The sequence below is a fragment of the Rana temporaria genome, chromosome 7 (genome assembly GCF_905171775.1).
Source record: "Rana temporaria chromosome 7, aRanTem1.1, whole genome shotgun sequence".
Taxonomy (NCBI): domain Eukaryota; kingdom Metazoa; phylum Chordata; class Amphibia; order Anura; family Ranidae; genus Rana; species Rana temporaria.
This window is the reverse complement of record NC_053495.1, coordinates 135,235,576-135,255,071: the sequence shown is the minus strand read 5'-3', so window position 1 is coordinate 135,255,071 and position 19,496 is coordinate 135,235,576. Positions and strand designations below refer to the sequence as shown.

General features: G+C 43.5%; 1 protein-coding gene across 1 annotated transcript in view; it reads right to left on the bottom strand.

Annotated features, from left to right (window-relative positions):
- The window catches only part of PLPPR4 (phospholipid phosphatase related 4), a 176,895-nt gene that overhangs the window by 140,686 nt on the left and 16,713 nt on the right, over positions 1-19,496 (bottom strand). The gene's annotated exons all lie outside the window — the stretch shown is intronic.

Sequence of the window (19,496 nt, the reverse complement as noted above, 5' to 3'; positions counted from 1 at the left end):
CAGGTTCCCCTCATAGAAAGCAGCTTGCTATGGGAGTACTCGTGCAGGCTTGATCCCAAGCTGCTTTGTGTGCGTCTATTGACACACACAGTGAAGCTCATCCCCACCCCCCACTCCCTCGTCACTGGATTTCATTGACAGCAGCAGAAGCCAATGGTTCCCACTACTCTCACTGAGTCCAGTAAGGAGTGAGAGAGAGAGCAGCTCGGCTGCTCTTGGGCACAGCTTTGGATCAAGGTCAGACTCAGTCAAGTATTTATAGGTACATATATAAATCTATAGAAGGACCCCCCAGAAGGAAGTATTCATTGCACATTAAAATCACCCAGAGCATTGACCAAAGATAAAGCCTAAAAATAGAAAAAGTATCAGGCAATACTGTATGCGATAAAAGTGAACAAATGTGTTACTGCGCCAATCCTACAATCTTATCTCCAGTGATAGTGAACCCAATATAATTATACAAAAAACAAGTCCATAATACTATAAGCCAAATACCCCGTGTAAATAAATGTAAATTATATAAATTAATAAGTGTAATCTGGATGAAAAGAAAATACAATGTAATCTTCCAAAGCAAGTCCAATGCTATAAAGGAAATCCAATGAAAGTCCAAAATAATAGTGCTCCTTATTGTGAAAGAATAAATGTATGACTGCTGCTCCACCAAAAACGTGCCACCTTCACCAACTTCTAAAATGGGCACTCACCAGACCTAGATTTGAAATGCGCCTGTAATTGAAAAAAAATATAAAACAAGGTCTCAATCACAAAGTACGGCACAAAGTCCTTCCAGCAATGCCCAGCGACAAGACCCCCACAACGTGTGGATCCCCTCGGCTGACGTGCGCTCCACACCTCCGTCTCTGTGCGGCTGACGTGTGACGTAGTTCTGCCCAATGTACTACCCAGAAGCCTTTACGCATTTCGCAATCAACCTTGCTGATGAAAATATAGAATGTGTAGCATAGGTAGCTAAGGCAGAAGTGCATTGGTCCATTGCCCTGGTCGTCCTAAATACGGCAGCGGACACTGACGCATTGCGCACGGGCATTCGCACATGTGCAAAAGACAACTGAGGAACCACCCGAAACAGAGGCGTGTGGCGCCAACCCGACTTAGTGCGGAATAACAACCGCTGGCAAACACACACGGCTCACACACTGAGATAGGCAGGCCTGCCCATAGGTATATTTAAAAGCCAACTTGCATGGTGACAGCTATCACAAATTACATATGAACTTCTATCTTTCGCTTTGAAAACGTTTTTGTACTATCTTCCATCATAATCGACAAATTAAAAATATCAGTACTCTGAGAATCTATTTTCCATGTCAGTACAATGGGCCAAATCCTCAAAAAACCTGCCTAACTTAACTTTCAGCAGTTAAGTTACACAGGCGTAAAATTTCTACCTAAGTGCCCGATCCACAAAGCACTTACCTAGAAATGACACGCCGTGTAACTTAAGTGCCTCCGTCGCAAGGTGGTCGTCTGATCGAGGGGGCGATTCCTATTTAAATGATATATATATATATATATACTCGCCAGCACACCAGGAATCATAACGTCCAAAGATTTAATGCATATCTATTATGTCAAAAAGAGCAACGTTTCGAGGCCACGCAGGACCTCTTCGTCAGGCAAAAAGATGATATTTAAATGAGGCGCGCTCCCGCGCCGGACATTCGGCGCATGCGTGTGACGTCATTTTTCCCGACGTGCATCGCGCGAACGTACTTTACGCCGGGCTTTGTGGATCGCGACGGGACAATAAAGTTGCGTCGGGAAAAAAAAAAGTTACGTGCCGGGAAAAAAAAATCGAAATTTAAAAAAAATCGCGGCGATCGAAAAAAAGGTTTGTTTTTACAAGGTCTAAACAGTTTAGGCCTTGTAAAAGCATCCCTAATTTTACGCATGCAAAACGTAACTTACGCAGAAAACACAAAGCTAAAAAGCTTTGTGGATCTGCCTAAGTACTCATTTGCATACGCAAAGCAGCATTTCGACTCGAAATGCCCCCAGCGGCGGATGCGGTACTGCATCCTAAGATCCGACAGTGTAAGTCTATTGCAGATGTCGGATCTTCTGCCTATCTTTGGAAAAATCCTTCTGAGGATCGTTTCCAAAGATAGGCACAGGGATACGCAGGCTGAACAGCAGTTCCGCCTGCGTATCTCCTTTGAAGATTTGGCCCAATATTCCTAACATTTCTGTTAAATTTCTCTATTACATTTCTTAAGGATTCCTCATCACCACTCCAAATTATCAGCATATCATCAATAATGTGTTTATAGCAAAGCAATTATTTCAGTTTGCTTTTTAATACACACTCAGCCTCCCATATTGACATAAAAATGTTGGGCAGATATTAAACTAATCCAGATATTTTGCTTTTTCTTCCACCCTTGCTTTTAATTCTTTCAAATCTCCCCTTATTTTTTAGTAGGGTTCCTTTTCAAAATGTCATATGTGTTCAGATCACTAACCAACCTTTTTATTTCTGCTACATAATCTATTTTCTTGAATACCACTATCACCCTCTCTTATCCATGTATTTATTATCATTTGTTGAGGGGTAAAAAACTGATCTGTTGCTCAATCCACTGCTGACGGTCCAACAGCCTTCAGTTTTTTTGGGCTATGGGATTCAACATAAAATATTTTTTTATATTAAGGATGCAAACCTATTTATGAACATTCATGTACATTTGAAATTTGTTAGCATATTCCAACCCGGGAATATTTAAGTATTTTGTCAAAAACATTCAATGCTTCTTTCTCCAAGGTTTCCCGTCTCAGGTTAAAAATATCTTCTCCTAGGATGCCTTTTTGTGTTTCTTCCCAGCTCACTTTCTTCTTCTCTTTCAGCCCTGTCCACATATACTCCCCTCTTCTCTGGATATATATACCTCTCCCTGGAGATCTCCCTCTCTCTGTCATCTGAAAAGGGCCTGTTTTGTAACTGTGGCCCTCCAGCTGTTGCGGAACTACAAATCCCTGCCGTTTGCCCACCATTGCCTCTTAGCTGGATTCAGAAAGATTTACGCCGGCGTATACGCCGACGTAACTCTGAATCTGCGCCGTCGTAAGTTTAAGTGTATTCTCAAACTGAGATACACTTAAACCTAGCTAAGATACGACAGCCTGCGCCGTCGTATCTTAGGGTGCAATATTTAGGCTGGCCGCTAGGTGGCGCTTCCGTTGAGTTCGGCGTAGAATATGTAAATCCCTAGATACGCCGATTCACGAACGTATGTGCGCCCGTCGCAGTAAAGATACGCCGTTTATGTAAGGCGTTTTCTGGCGTAAAGTTATTCCATCAAATAGCTGGCCTAGTCAATGTTAAGTATGGCCGTCGTTCCCGCGTCGAAATTTGAAAATTTTACGTTGTTTGCATAAGTCGTCCGTGAATAGGGCTGGACGTAATTTACGTTCACGTCGAAACCAATACGTCCTTACGGCGTACTTTGGAGCAATGCACACTGGGATATGTACACGGACGGCGCATGCACCGTGCGTAAAAACGTCAATCACATTGGGTCACGAGTAATTTACATAAAACACGCCCCCCCATCCTCATTTGAATTAGGCGCGCTTACGCTGGCCACATTTACACTGCCGTAAGTTAGGAGGCAAGTACTTTGTGAATACAGTACTTGCCTCTCTGACTTAAGGCGGCGTGGCGTAAATACGATACGCTACGCTGCCTTAAAGATGCGGCGCCCTACTTGAATCTGGCCATAAGTCTTTTCTTCCCCAATGATCAGATTGCAACATTGTAACTTTACAGCTACTCACATAAAGAGTGTCTGCAGAAGAGGCCGATGTGTCAGAAAATTGTGAACACAGGTAAGAACTTTATGGGGTTGATTTAGTAAAGGTAAGTAAACTGTGCACTTTGCAAGTGCAGTTGCACTCATCTTCACCAGAGCTTGAGGAATTTTGTGAATCTCTGGTGACTCTGGAAAGAAAAGCAGAACGTTGCATTGTCAGGAGAAGTCCTGTGACCCCTAAGAGGTAACAGGTACCTGTGTAAAACTTGTACATTACTTTTTATTTAACATAAAAATATATATCTGATGCTAGATCTACATTAGTATCACAAAAAGTAAATATACTGTAAATAAATGAGCAAAATTGGAATTTCATAAAACATTTGTATATTGTCAGGTTGCAAGGAAATGTATCTTCCACTGGGTGATCTCCATTGTAGCTCTCACACATTAATCATACTTTAGCAGTTCTATAGTCTGCACTAACTGTTTTTATTATACTTGGCAGAAGAAAGAAAGAAAATGCATTTGTAAATGGCATGCCACAGGGGCTTTACTGTCTGATAATAACTTTGCTTTTCCTTCTACACTCAGGATAGAAACTGGCTAATGGAATCTCCCTCCATACCAGTTTACTACTCATTTATATTTAAACACAAATATACTTTGGTCAGGGCTTCTTGTGTGATGACACGTTGTATAAAAAGTTAATGTCTTTTTTTATGTCTTTTTTTTTTCCAAAACATACTGTGGGTAATAGACCTATTATCTGGGGAAACTGATAAGTAGTGTTTCTATATACGTGGTCTTTATATAATTTTACTCTTCCTGTAATATACTAATTTAAAATAGTATGGTGGACTGTTTTTTCCATTAGGAGAAACCTTGAAACCTCGCTGCATCAAAGTCGCAAAGTTTGTTGTTCTGCTAAGCAGTCCTGTGCAGAGCTCAGTGAGCCATTCCCGCTTCATATAAGGCACACCACTGTAGAGAAAGGGGTTGCACTCCAATGAAGTCACAAAAGTCTAACAGGTTTATTGATAGACAGCACACACTGCGTCCTTCTGCCCTAGGTCCACCCCTAATGTGTTTTACCCATCCATGCTTAATAAGGAAGAAAGGGGACATCTTAAATTAGGCCCAGATGGGTGAAATGTGTTAGAAGGCAGATCTATGGCAGAAGGTGTGTGGTGTCTATCAATAAATATGTCTGACTTTTGTGATGTCAGTGTAGCCCCTTTCTTTACAGTGTCCTGTTTTTCCATGCTGTTCCCACAAAGCCGGGTTCATTATATTCCTTAAAGTATATGTCCAGCCAACATTTTTTTTCCCTTTAGCTAGAGACAGGATGAATTAGAACTCCTGTCAGACTGACAACTATTTTATGTGACAGCAAGTAAGGGGAAATTAGCAGTAGAAACACAAACCGCAATAAAAAGATGACAAAGGATCTAGCCTTCCCCTTCTGTACTAATAAACAAATATATAGTTTAACGTTGTTGTTTAAAATGTCCCCCCACTTTCTGTCTGGTAAAATTATTGTTAAAGTGATTGTAAAGGCTTGTTTAAAAATAATAAAAAAACAAACATGTTATACTTACCTCATCTGTGCAGTTGGTTTTGCACAGAGCAGCCCCGATCCTCCGCTTCTCGGGTCCCTCTTTGCTGCTCCTCCCTCCTATCGAGTGCCCCCAAGTCAACAGCTTCCTATGGGGGCACTGGAGCCGAGTCACAGCTCTGTGTGTCCATTCAGACATGGAGCCCTGACCCGGTCCCACCCCCTCTCTCCCCTGGCTGACTGACTTTTATTGACAGCCGTGGTGCCTCTGCTGTGTCTCAGCCAATCAGAAGGAGTGTCCCGGACGGCTTAGACATTGGTGGACATCGCTGGAGAGAGATGGGGCTCAGGTAAGTAATTAGGGGGTGCTGGGCAGACTGCTACTCACTGCTACTGCTACTGCTACTCACAAAAAGTGTTTTATCTTGATGCATAGAATGCATTAAGATAACAAACCTTCTGCCTTTACAACTCCTTTAAGCTAGTGAGAGGAAATCCATCTAAAGCAGCTTCAGATAGCAGTAAAAACCTAACATAAGTTCGAATCCTTCTCCACTCTATCTAGTAGTTAGTATTTTTTTTGTGGATCTTCCAACATTATGCTTCCAACACAGAGTGATGTCCTACCTTAAGGCCTTCACCTTCACACTTCTCGTAACCTGATCCTTACGATAAATAAATGTTATAAATCTATCGCTTTTGTTGGTTTTTAAGGAAAACTGCCAAAAAACGCCGGGCAAAAGTCCACTGTTTTTTTCGGGGGTTTTTGGGCAGTTTTCCCAAAAACAAGGAGCATACACACGGCCGGGATTCCCAGCTAAAAGCTCTCCTCGCAGTTGTCCCGTCGGGAAAACCGGCCGTGTGTACGAGGCTTAACACAGTGTTATACTTTGTATGTGTTAATGAGCAAACATGTCCAGTTCCACATGTCCTCCAATCGCTCCCCTAACCTGCATGGGCAACTTCAAATATGCCCATCCATATTTTTTTTTCCTATTTTAAATTCTCTTTATTTAATTATAAATATATTATACAGGTCTTCTGCTTTGCTTATATTCCTGAATGTTTTTCAACATCAAGCTGTTACTTTTACAAGGAAGGCCCAAAACAAACTATCCTGAGAAGTATCAGTGACCCACTATGTGCAGTGCTACGCCAACTGTTTTCAGCTTGTGCTGAAAGGAACTCTAGTCAGAAAGAGCACATCAACTGGCCACCTTTGAACATTTGACAAGTAAAATAACTTTTATCTGTGTTCATAGATAAAAGGCTGTCTTGATAGTTGAGTTCTGTTCCTATTCTGGAGTAACTTGAGTAGACAAACTGTATAAGCACAGTTTACGTATCTGTTTAAGTCTAAATTATCTGCACTAGCTTTCATTTTATAATAATTACTAAGACAGGGGGCCAGATTCACATAGAACTGCGGTGGCGTAACGTATCGTAGATACGTTACACCGCCGCAAGTTTTCATCGCAAGTGCCTGATTCACCAAGCACTTGCATGAAAACTTACGCCGGCGTAAGCCCGCGTAATTCAAAGGGGCGTGTGCCATTTAAATTAGGCGCACTCCCGCGCCGGACCTACTGCGCATGCTCCGTTTTGAAATTCCCGCCGTGCTTTGTGCGAAGTGATGTAATTTTTTCGAACGGCGGCGTGCGTAGCGTACTTTCGTGTTCCCGGACATCTTACGCAAGAACAAAAAAATTAGAAATTTTGACGCGGGAACGACGTCCATACTTTAAACAGCCCATACGTGGGCTGTGTAAAGTTAGGGCAGGTAAAACGACGACGGGAAACTAGACTAGCGACGATGTACCGAACGCGAAAAACCGCCGTGGATCGCCGTAAAACCTCATTTGCATACCCGACGCTGGAATACGACGGGAACTCCACCCAGCGGCGGCCGCGGTATTGCATCCTAAGATCCGACAGTGTAAAACAATTACACCTGTCGGATCTAAGGGCTATCTATGCGTAACTGATTCTATAAATCAGTCGCATAGAAACTCTGAGAGATACGACTGAGTATCTGAGATACTCCGTCGTATCTCTGCTGTGAATCTGGCCCAATATTGTTAAGTAAGGTAAATCTCAGTAAGTGCCTTTTTCTGTTACTATACTGAAAAACCTTGTTGGTTTAGGTATTAAAAACCTAATTCGTGAATTATGTAGATATCTCCTACCACTAACCCCTGATATTATTTTAGAAAAACGTTATGGGTAGGATCTGGAGTACAGAATTGAGCTAAAGTATGAACTGGTTTCATAGGTAAGAATGCACCCCCAGGTGACAAGGCAGGCTCACATAAATTGCAAAGTATGTCCTGTTTTAAAGTGGACCTTTCACCATTAACTGCATTTGCTTTCATCCCCTTCCTCCCAGTTCTCACACAATTTTTTTTGTGTCTATAGAATATACCAGGGATATGCAATTAGCGGACCTCCAGCTGTTGCAGAACTACAATTCCCATGAGGCATAGCAAGACTCTGACAGCCACAAGCATGACACTCAGAGGCAGAGGCATGATGGGACTTTTGCAACAGCTGGAGGTCTGCTAATTGCATATCCCTGGAATATACCTTATTTTTAGCATCCACCCCCAACTCCCTGATTTCTGTTCTAGGTGAGAGTAATGTACCCTCAATTTCCCACAGCTTGCTGGGATATCAACGTCACACATGCTAGAAGGCTGCAGGCAAGTAAGAGCTAAAACAGAGCAGGATTTTGTGCTTACATCAATGCATAGATAAATGCTGATGTGCCATATTTCGGCAATACTGGTCTTTATCCTTTTGGAATGTGGTGGATATCCCAGGAGGCTGTGGCAGCTGAGGGTACTTTAGTCTTGCCTAGGCAAGAAATTAGGTAGCGGGAGATTGTAGGAGTGAAACTTAAATATATACTAAACACAAATAATAAACACAAATTATTTGTGATTATGTATGAAAAATGTGTGAGGAAAAGAATAATAGAAAGTGCAATTAATGGTGAAAGGTCTGCTTTAACCAGGAGCCCTGGTGGGAGGGAAGTGGTGAGAACCTAGCAAAACATGGGCCATTAGCTGCCACCAGGGATGAGCCGAACACCCCCCTGTTCGGTTTGCACCAGAACTTGCGAACACACCAAATGTTCGTGTGAACTTTAGAACCCTGGTAAAGTCTATGGAACTCGAACATTTGAAATCTAAAGTGCTAATTTTAAAGGCTAATATGCAAGTTGTTGTCCTAAAAAGTGTTTGGGGACCTGGGTCCTGCCCCAGAGGACATGTATCAATGCAAAAAAAAGTTTTAAAAACTGACGTTTTTTCGGGAGCAGTGAATTTAATAATGCTAAAAGTGAAACAATAAAAGTGAAATATTCCTTTAAATTTCGTACCTAGGGGGGCTGTAAAATTAGCATGTGAAAAAGCGCATGTTTCCTGTACTTAGAATTGTCCCTGCACAAAGTGTCATTTCTGAAAGAAAAAAAATCATTTAAAACCGGACTTTGCTGGACAGGAGAGGAGATCACCCGTCGCTGGATACAGACAATGTTGGAGCAGGGAGCCGGACCGAGTTGATTACCACCACTGGATTTATTTTTTATTTTTTTATTAAAGCGGGGGTTCACCCAAAAAATAATTTCTAACATTACATTGAGCCGAGTTGTGATAATGACATTATGCTTACCTTTTTAATCTTATTGCCGTACATACCGTTTTATCTATATTTTCACCGCGGCTTCCGGATATGTAATCTGCGGGACTGGGCGTTCCTAATTGATTGACATGCTTCCGACCCGCGCATACAGCGCGTCACGAGTTGCCGAAAGAAGCCGAATGTCGGTGCGCAGGCGTCGTATAGAGCCGACTTGCAGTCCGGCTTCTTTCAGCAACTCGTGACGCGCTGTATGCGCCGGTCGGAAGCATGTCAATCAATTAGGAACGCCCAGTCCTGCAGATTACATACCCGGAAGCCGCTGTGAAAATATAGATAAAACGGTATGTACGGCAATACAATTAAAAAGGTCAGCATAATGTCATTATCACAACTCGGCTCAATGTAATGTTAGAATTTTTTTTCTGGGTGAACCCCCGCTTTAATAAAGGACTTTTTTCTACGGTGTGTGTGTGTGTTTTTTACAACTATTTACATTTCCTTTGTGAAATGGTAGGGGTACAATGTACCCCATTACCAATTCACATAGGGGGGGCCAGGATCTGGGGGTCCCCTTTGTTAAAGGGGTCTTCCAGATTCTGATAAGCCCCCCGCCCGCAGACCCCCACAACCACCGTGCAAGGGTTGTGGGGATGAGGCCCTTGTCCCCATCAACATGGGGACATCCTCCTCATGTTAAGGGGATGTGGCCTGGTACGGTTCAGGAGAGGGGGGGCGCACTCTGTCCCCCCCTCTTTTCTGCGGCCGGCCAGGTTAACGTGCTCGGATAAGGGGTCTGGTGTGGATTTTTGGGGGAACTCCACGCCATTTTTAAAAAAAAATTTGGGTGGAGTTCCCCTTAAAATCCACACTAGACCTGAAGGGTCTGGAATGGATATTTGGGGGGAACTACACGTCATTTTTTTTTAATTGACGGCAGGGTTCCCCTTAATATCCATACCAGACCTGAAGGGCCTGGCAATTGAATTTGGGGGGACCCCCACGCTTTTTTTAATTTTTTATGAATGAATCCTCTCTGAATTGCCGGGAGCCGACAATTCATTATAGCCGCAAGTCCGGTTTTAAATGACTTTTTTCTTTCAGAAATGACACTTTGTGCAGTGACAGTTCTAAGTACTGGAAACAACGCTATTTCACATGCTTACTGTACACCCCCCAGGTACGAAATTTAAAGGAATATTTCACTTTTATTTTTACACTCTAAGCATTATTAAATTCACTGCTCCCGAAAAAACGTCCGTTTTTAAAACTTTTTTTTGCATTGATACATGTCCCCTGGGGCAGGACCCAGGTCCCCAAACACTTTTTAGGACAATAACTTGCATATTAGCCTTTAAAATTAGTACTTTAGATTTCTCCCATAGACTTTAACCTCCCTGGCGGTCTTCCCGAGACTGACACGGGGTTAGATTTTCTTGCTACTATCGGTAACCCCGTGTCAGTCACGGGCTTGCCTCGCTAGATCCACAGGCATGGTTTACTTACCTTGTCCCTGGATCCAGCGATGCCACCGCGCTGTGTGAGCGAGCAGGACCTCGCTCGATTCACATAGTGCCTCCGTGTGACGCCGATCTCCGTTCCCTGCGACGTTACGACGCACGGGGACGGAGAACGGCGCCAAATTCAAAAAGGTAAACAAACACTATACACACAGTATACTGTAATCTTATAGATTACAGTACTGTATGTAAAAAAAACACACCCCCCCTGTCCCTAGTGGTCTGCCCAGTGTCCTGCATGTCATTTTATATAATAAAAACCTTTTTTTCTCCCTGCAAACTGTAGATTGTCCATAGCAACCAAAAGTGTCCCTTTATGTCAAAAATAGTTTTAGATCAGCTAAAAAACAGCGATAATAAATTATAATCACTTGCAGAATTGTGCGATAGCGATTTGTGGGGAAATTCGTCATAAAAAAATAAAAGTAATGACAGCGACAATTCTGCAACTGAGCAAATTTCAGTGATTTTGATTTGATTACATTATTGAATAATTTTTATTATAATTATATTATTATTTGTTATAATTATTTATAATTATTTATTATATTATAATTTATAATTTTGTTTTTAAAAAAATGTAATACACGGGATGCCTATTAGAATCTTGTTTGGTTAGATTTAAGTGAGTTATTTCTAAAAATTACAGACCTACAATATAAAACGCCAAATTTCCTTGCAAATAATGGTACCGCTTTTAGCATGTTTTTTCTGAAAGAATCATACCGCCAGGGAGGTTAACAGGGTGTTCCGCGGCTTTTCGAGTTTGCCGCGAACACCTCAAATTGTTCGTTGTTCGCCGAACAGGCGAACAGGCAATGTTCGAGTTGAACATGAGTTTGACTCAAACGCGAGGCTCATCCCTAGCTGCCACCAGTAGCAGAGCCACAAAATTCGATATTTATACCCACACTGTGGTGTTCTCAAATGAATTTAAATTAAATTAAGTTTTGACTGCTGCAAAGAAAAAGGTTTGTACTCCTTTAAGAATTAGTATGGAATGTTCCTGCACTGCCTGTACTCAATAAAATATATAGAATTATTAAAAAATAGTCTACAATATAATCAACAATATCTGCTATAACAAATGACAAAGCATAACAATAATAGTTTATTCAGTGCTATGATCCTTCAATGTCACAATGATTCCTTTGAAGTGCTATCCATGCTGAAAAAGTTATTTAAAAAGTGCAATATGTGCAGAAATATATGGCAAAGGTGATGAAAGTGCTGTGCTCCCCTTCCTCTTGTACCCTCAATCACCAGCTATTGATGTAAAGATCGCCTGTACTGGTGAAATATATCTTTCATAGATGTGTCTTTATCCTCTTCCACACATCCCCAATAGTTAGATGTACTCATAGGATAACAAATAGGGCATAAATGGCGTGATATTGTTTAAAAATGTTTTATTATAAAATAATATCCACTCTGTATGGTGACGCCATTTCTTGGATTTTGGAACGTAAACCGCGGATTGCACAGCGTTTTATATGCTTGTCATGAAAGACTAACATGTAACATTATTTTATAATAAAACCTTTTTAAATTATATCATGCCATGTTTGCTCTATATTTTATCCTATAAGTACATCTAATTATTGGGGACGTGTGGAAGAGGATAAAGACACATCTATGAAAGGTATACTTCACCAGTACAGGCGATCTCTACATGGATCGCTGGTGAATGAGGGCACAAGAGTAAGGGGAGCACAGCACTTTCATCACCTTTGCCATACATTTTTTGCAAGGAGAGACACTAGTTCCTGAGAACTTGACTTATAGGAGCACAGTGTGGTAAAAGGTAATTTGGGTGCTTAAAGTGGAGGTTCACCGGAAAAATAAATTTTTAACATTAGATCGAGGCTAATTAGGCGAAGCTGAATCGGTGTTTTTTTTTAAATCAATGCAGTACTTACCGTTTTAGAGATAGATGTTCTTCGCCGCTTCCGGGTATGGGCTGCGGGACTGGGCGTTCCTATTTGATTGACAGCCTTCCGACGGTCGCATACAGCGCGTCACCAGTTCCCGAAAGTAGCCAAACGTCGGTGCGCAGGCGCCGTATAGAGCCGCACCGACGTTCGGCAACTCGTGACGCGCTGTATGCGACCGTCGGAAGGCTGTCAATCAAATAGGAATGCCCAGTCCCAAAGATCATACCCGGAAGCCACGGAGATCATCTATCTCTAAAACGGTAAGTACTACATTGATTTAAAAAAAAAAAACACCCGATTCTGCTTCGCCTAATTAGCCTCAATCTAATGTTAAAAAAAAATTCCGGGTGAACTCCCGCTTTAAACTGGTGAATCTTGTTACTGTAATACTGTGTACAGTGCCTTTAAAAAATATTCATACCCCTTGAAATTTTCCACATTTTGTCATTTTACAGACAAGAAGGTAAATGTATTTTATTGGGATTTTATGTGATAGACTTACAAAAAGTGGCACATAATTGTGGAGTGGAATGAAAATTATAAATGGTTTTCTTTTCAGATATTTATTTGTAAAAAAAATAAAAAATAAAGTGTGTGGGGGAGGGGGGGCATTTGTATTCAGCCCCCTTTTCTCTGATACCCCTAACTAAAATCTAGTGGAACCAATTGCCTTCAGAAGTCATCCCAATTAGTAAATAGAGTCTGCCTGTGTGTAATTTCATCTCAGTATGAATGCATCTGTTCTGTGAAGCCCTCGGGGGTTTGTTAGAGAACCTTAGTGAACAAACAGTATCATGAAGGGTAATGAACACACCAAACAGGTCAGGGATAAAGTTGTGGAGAAGTTTAAAGCAGGGTTAGGATAATAAAAAAATGTCCCAAGCTTGGAACGTTTTACGGAGCACTGTTCAATCCATCATCCAAAAACAGAGAGACTATGGCACAACTGCAAACCTACCAAGACATGGCCGTCCACCTAAACTGACAGGCTGGGCAAGGAGTGCATTCATCAGAGAAGCAGCCAAGAGGCCCATGGTAACTCTGGAGGAGTCCCAGAGATCCACAGCTCAGGTGGGAGAATCTGTCCACAGGACAAATATTAGTTGTGCACTCCACAAATCTGCCCTTTTTGGAAGAGTGGCAAGAAGAATGCCATTGTTGAAAGAAAGTCATAAGAAGTCCTGTTTGCAGCCATGTGGGAGACACAGAAAACATGTGGAAAAAGGTGCTCTAGTCTGATGAGATGCTCTTTGCAGCTATAACAGCTTCAACTCTTCTGGGAAGACTGTCCACAAGGTTTAGGAGTGTGTCTATGGGAATGTTCGACCATTCTTCCAGAAGAGCATTTGTGAGGTCAGGCATTGATGTTGGATGAGAAGGCCTGGCTCGCAGTCTCTGCTCTAATTCATCCAAAGGTGTTCTATCGGGTTGGGGTCAGGACTCTGTGCAGGCCAGTCAAGCTCCTCCACCCTAGACTTGCTCATCCATGTCTTTATGGAACTTGCTTTGTGCACTGGTCCAAATCATTTGGTGGGGGGGATTATTGTTTGGGGTTGTTTTTCAGGGGTTGGGCCTGGCCCCTTAGTTCCAACATGACTGCGCACCAGTGCACAAAGCAAGGTCCATAAAGACATGGGCCCAGATTCAGGTAGAATCGCGCAATATTTGCGTGGGCAAAGAGCAAATTTTTTTCTCTGCGCCCACGCAAATATTGCGCTTTGCCCGCGATTCACGGAGCAGTTGCTCCGTAAATTGCGCGGGCAATATGCTAAACAGCCGGGCGCAAGGCTGCCTAATGTAAATGATCCCGCCGGGGGCGGGAATCATTTAAATTAGGCGCGCTCCCGCGCCGAGCGAACAGCGCATGCTCCGTCGGGAAACTTTCCCGACGTGCATTGCGGCAAATGACGTCGCAAGGACGTCATTTGCTTCTAAGTGAACGTGAATGGCGTCCAGCGCCATTCATGGTTCACTTACGTAAACGACGTGAAATTTTAATTTCACGGGCGGGAGGCGCAGCTATACTTTAGCATTGGCTGCGCCTGCTATTAGCAGGAGCAGCCTTATGCTAAAGGCGCCGTACGGAAACTCCGTACCTTGCGTACGCAGGGCCCGCGCAACTTTTGTGAATCGGTGGTAGTATGCAATTTGCATACTATACGCCGATCACAAAGGCCGCGTCCCCTAGCGGCCAACGCAAGAATGCAGCCTGGGATGTGAAGGCATAAGGAGGCTTATGTCTGTCACATCCTAGGCTGCAGTCGGTGTAACGAGGTTCCTGAATCAGGAGCACTCGTTCCACCGGAGCAAGTAAGCACTTGCGCCGCGCAACTATGGTTGCGCGGGCGCAAGTGCTTCTTGAATCTGGGCCATGGACTTAGCAAGGTTGGTGGAAAATTAACTTCAAGTGCAATAATTCACATTATAATCGTAACTAAAACAAAGTTCGCATTTGTAGCGCTATATAAGTAATTCACTCACTCACTCACTCTTACCCTTATTATGTCATACATGCTGACCGAATCTATACTAGTATGCTTCATTCTGTGTGACTTGTAGGCAAATAGGAGGTAAGCTTAGGTCCCTTTAAGGGTTGCTCCTCCTTTGGTGGAAGTCTTCTGTAAGCCCCTTTATAAGGTGCATGGAGCTGGGGCTCAGGGTCTTGGCTTAGCAGGGAATATTAGGACAAGGAAGCCCTGCTGGAGGTTCTCTTGCTCTCCCCTATTCGAGGGAGGGGCTGCTAAATGGTCCCCCACACAGAACATTAAAATGAAAAAAGGTGATCCTCAACTGGGGATGCGGCAGATCTCTTCAATGGAAATTAAACCAAAAGTTAGTGTTCCCTTTGGTTCTCCCTCTGGGCAAGATGAACCGTGAGCTAGTAGTCTGACAGTCGATAATAAGGAGAACCAGCTTAAATTCTCACCAGAAGTGCAAGCACCTCCAAAGATGAACCCACTTAACTGTATGCCACGTAGAGCAGCCATCTATTGGGAGTATGTGATTTGCTGTGAGGTTTCTATGGTGAGTGCTGGTGATATGGGACTTTGTTCTGACATGTGTCAGAAATGGCCCTGCTACATAGTGCCAGGGAGGATTCTCTGCTGCCATTGTGTTGGCTATGTGGAGCTATGTCAGAAGAGGTGAAACTTTGGGCTCGGTGTAAGAACAAATGGCTGCACACCATGGTTAGGCTTATTGTGGTATGTTCACTGTGAAAAGATTTTTATAATATTGTTCTGGGCCTCAATTAAATTCTTGGATTGTACACTGTTAGCCTTGTGCAGGAGATTCTTGTATCTATAGCCATGTCACAAGGGTGTGCCATATTTATAAGGAGGAGGAATGTATCAAGGAGGAACTAAGCTTGGTGCGTGGGTGCTGGAGAGGAACAGAATGGTGCTAAGTGGCTGACTGGCAGGCTACCTATGATGCTAGTTGGCCAGTACAGTACAGGAAAGACCATATTGATCAGGTGAGAGAATGATATAGTAAGTAGTATATATTCAGTGCCTTGCCTCTGAGGTGACATAGCTCTTATCCTCACTGCGCCATACATGATGGCTGATTCGGTGCTGGTATGCTTCCTTCTGTGCAATAGATATGGCTCTCACCCTCATTGGGCTATATATTACAGCTTCCTCTGTACTGACATGTTTCACATGCTGGCTGACTCTATACTGGTATGCTTCCTTCTGTATAACTTGTTTGCAGGTAGAAGGAAGTCCTACTGGAGGTTCTTTTGCTCTCCTCCATTTGGGAGAGGGGCTGCAGAGGGGCCCAACACGTTGACATTAAAAGGGAAAATGGTGATCTCAACTGGCGATAGAGCAGATGGGGGACAAGGGACAGTAGTGGTGAAGCTAGACATTATTTCACCCCCTTTGAAGAGGGTGGTGTCAGTAGGGTAGAGGTTGGTGTCAGTATTTTTTTTTTTTTTTACAATTGTATTATTTTAAACATTTTTAGGGGCTCTGTTAAGTGGCTTTGGTGAAATATCAGGTGTCTAAACAGACCCATGATGTCTCACTTTTGAGACAGAAAGGGACTGAGAACAGGGATTCCCCAGTCATTTCTCCGCAGTCTCAGCTGCACTGGACATTGATTAAATGGGAAGTGCTCTGTTCTGTGCAGCTTCGCATTTCATTTACAAACTGAAGCATATGAAACAGTTTCCTATGCTTTAGTTATGAATAAACACTGGGTTCATTTGTAAAAAGAAAGGGGCCAGTAAATATGTCATTTACTGGCCCCTTCCCCCCGCTCTTCATTCTGACAAATCCCCCAAAGCAGCTGGCAGGAGGCAGCTTCAGTGGGGGACAGTGGGAGCACATGGGGAGCCAGGCAGCAGAAGGAAGGGGAACCTGGAGAGGAGGGGTGTCAGCGATGGCATTTAGGGGAATGGATGGACTGTATTTTCAACCAGTGGCGTCTCCAGCTTTCATATTTAGGGGGGGCACATGGGGGGACAGGGACAAAAGTAGGGGGGCCAACTATAAAATGCAATTATATATATATATATCCTGGGGCCCTTTACTACGATCCCACTATGGGCCCTTTCACATGTTCTGCAGTGAGCTCCCTTCCTACTATATTGGGGCCCCCCAGGGTGGCAGAAAACAAGAGATATATGTCACCAGCACAACAAGAAAACATAAGGGTCCAAAGCAGTGGAAGAACTATCAGGGTTGCAAAGGTTGTCTTGCCACCGGGCCCTGGTGTTCTGCCACAGTGGGGATCCCCAGCTGTCCTGTCCCTGCTATTTACAGAGCTGGTCTGGCATGTCTCCTTGGCAGCGGCGGCAGTCTATTAGGACCAAGTGCTGGTGACATTTTGGGTGCATGCAGAGGAAGGCTGGCACTATTGGTTAAAGAGAGCCGAGCCCCCAGCTGGTCACCTAGCAGCAGTAATGCTGTATAACCTTCTCTGTTGACATGCTGATCGGGATGTGATCCAGGTGATGCTCCCAGTCAGATCTAATAAACACAGTATTTATTAGCATCAAGAGAACAACCACATAAATATAATCAACCGTATGATCAGCAGCCATGTGGGCTCTATGCCTGTAAAGTGTGGGCTTTGATCAATAAAATCACTGATATTTTTGACTAGGATTTGACTAAGAGCATCACCTGGATTGCATCCCGATCAGCATGTCAGAGAAGGGTCCACTGCTGCTAAGCAACCTGCAGGAAGCTCAACTGTCTACAACCAATAGAGATGGGCTCGGGTGTGTTTGAAATCCCACATGCCCGATCCCGCCAGGAAGCCGACACTCCACCGTGCTAATCAATGTATGGGCTGCCTAAGAGCTAAGACCAGCCATAGACAGTTTAAATCTCAGCTGGTTCAGCATAAACTGGCTGAGATTTTAACCATTAATGAGCAGATTCTCTTATAATTATCACTAGTGGTTGCTGTATAGTCACTAGTGATAATCACTGTTTGTCGGGAGAATATAATTGCTGGGCAGGAGGGATATTCCCCTGTCACCACTGTCTGTTGATGGGGGAATCATGCAAGTTTCTTTCCTGCAATCTGTGGATGCAGGAAAGAAATTTGCACCATATATTATCTGCCTAACTGAAAGTGAACGTAAATTGTGAATGTTTTGAAAGAACAGGAGGGGGAGGGAGACAGATCGGGGGGAGGACAGAAGGGATGGAGATAATGTAGTTCAGTGATTACAGTGTACTGCAGTCTGCAGTGCACACACTTAAACACGGCCCAGGCTAGAATATCTGGTTGTGTGAGCGCTCGCATTATGCAGTGTCGGCGAGCACAGAGAGGGGGAGGAATCCTCCGCAGAGCTGACTGGGGGCGCTCTCCCTCTCAGGGAGCAAAATACAAAAATTCCAATTCCAATTTTGGGGGGGCACATGGTGGGGCACAGCATGATGTTGGGGGGGTCAAGGCCCCCTCTGGCCCCCCCTAGGGACGCCTCTGTTTTCAACCTGTGGCAGCTGAATGCCGGTGGGAGGGGGAAGAGCAGAAGTGCACTTTTAGCTGCTGCAGGTAGAAAATACAGCCCATTGGTTATACTAAATGCTGCCCCTCTTCTTCAGGTTCCGATGGGTTACTGACCCCTAGATTAGAGTGTGCCCAGGCACACCTGGCAAACCCCATGCACACACCTACATATATGTGATCTGCATACCTCCCAACTTTAGAATTTATGAATGAGGGACATCTTAGTGATCTGTGGTATGCTATGTGCTCCACTGCAAAAAAGTGGGTGTGGATAAATTGTTAATTGTGCGATTGGTTTAAGGGTCATGGTTAAGCAAAACCCAGGCTTCCTTGTTTCTCTAAAATATGCTGTGATTGCTGTGTCACAATTGTTAACACTGTCTGAGACTACCTTAAAGTTGAGCGCTACCCAGCACTACATTTTTCATCTTTCTGGGGGGAGTGGATACCTGTTTTTGACAGGTACACTTCTGGGAGATCTCACCCCAGTTTCCCTTACAAGGAATGGTGGCGACAGCACCCGAGAGCTTACCGAAAAATCGGCTGGGGTGCCGTCATCACAGGATCCCTGGATAGGTAAGTTTCCTAATATTAAAATTCAGCAGCTACAGTATTTGTAGCTGCTGACTTTTATTTTTTTTTCCTGGGGGGGCTGGAGCTCCGCTTTAATGAAGCACTTCATTAAAATATGCAGGAGTCTGTAGAGCAGAGTACAGAAGTCAGGAGTACAATGCACAGAGTGCAAATGTCAGGATTATATAACACACAGAGTGTGGCAGTCAGTGTCAAGTTTAAGATAATAAATACAGATTGCAGGGATCCAGGCTGTGCAATGCAATGTGTTGAAGTATCAGAAATATGTAACCCAGCCAGTTCTGGGTTTAAGAGTACATGACACACAGGATGAAGGGGTCAGGAGTAAGTAATGCACAGAACGCAGGGGACTGGAGTGTTATGCACAAAATGCAGGGGTCTGGAGTGTAAATGCATACTAGGAGGAAGGAGTACAAAATAAAAAGTGTGAAGGAGTCAGGAGTGTGTAACACACAGTCTAGGGCAGGGATATGCAATTAGCGGACCTCCAGCTGTTGCTGAACTA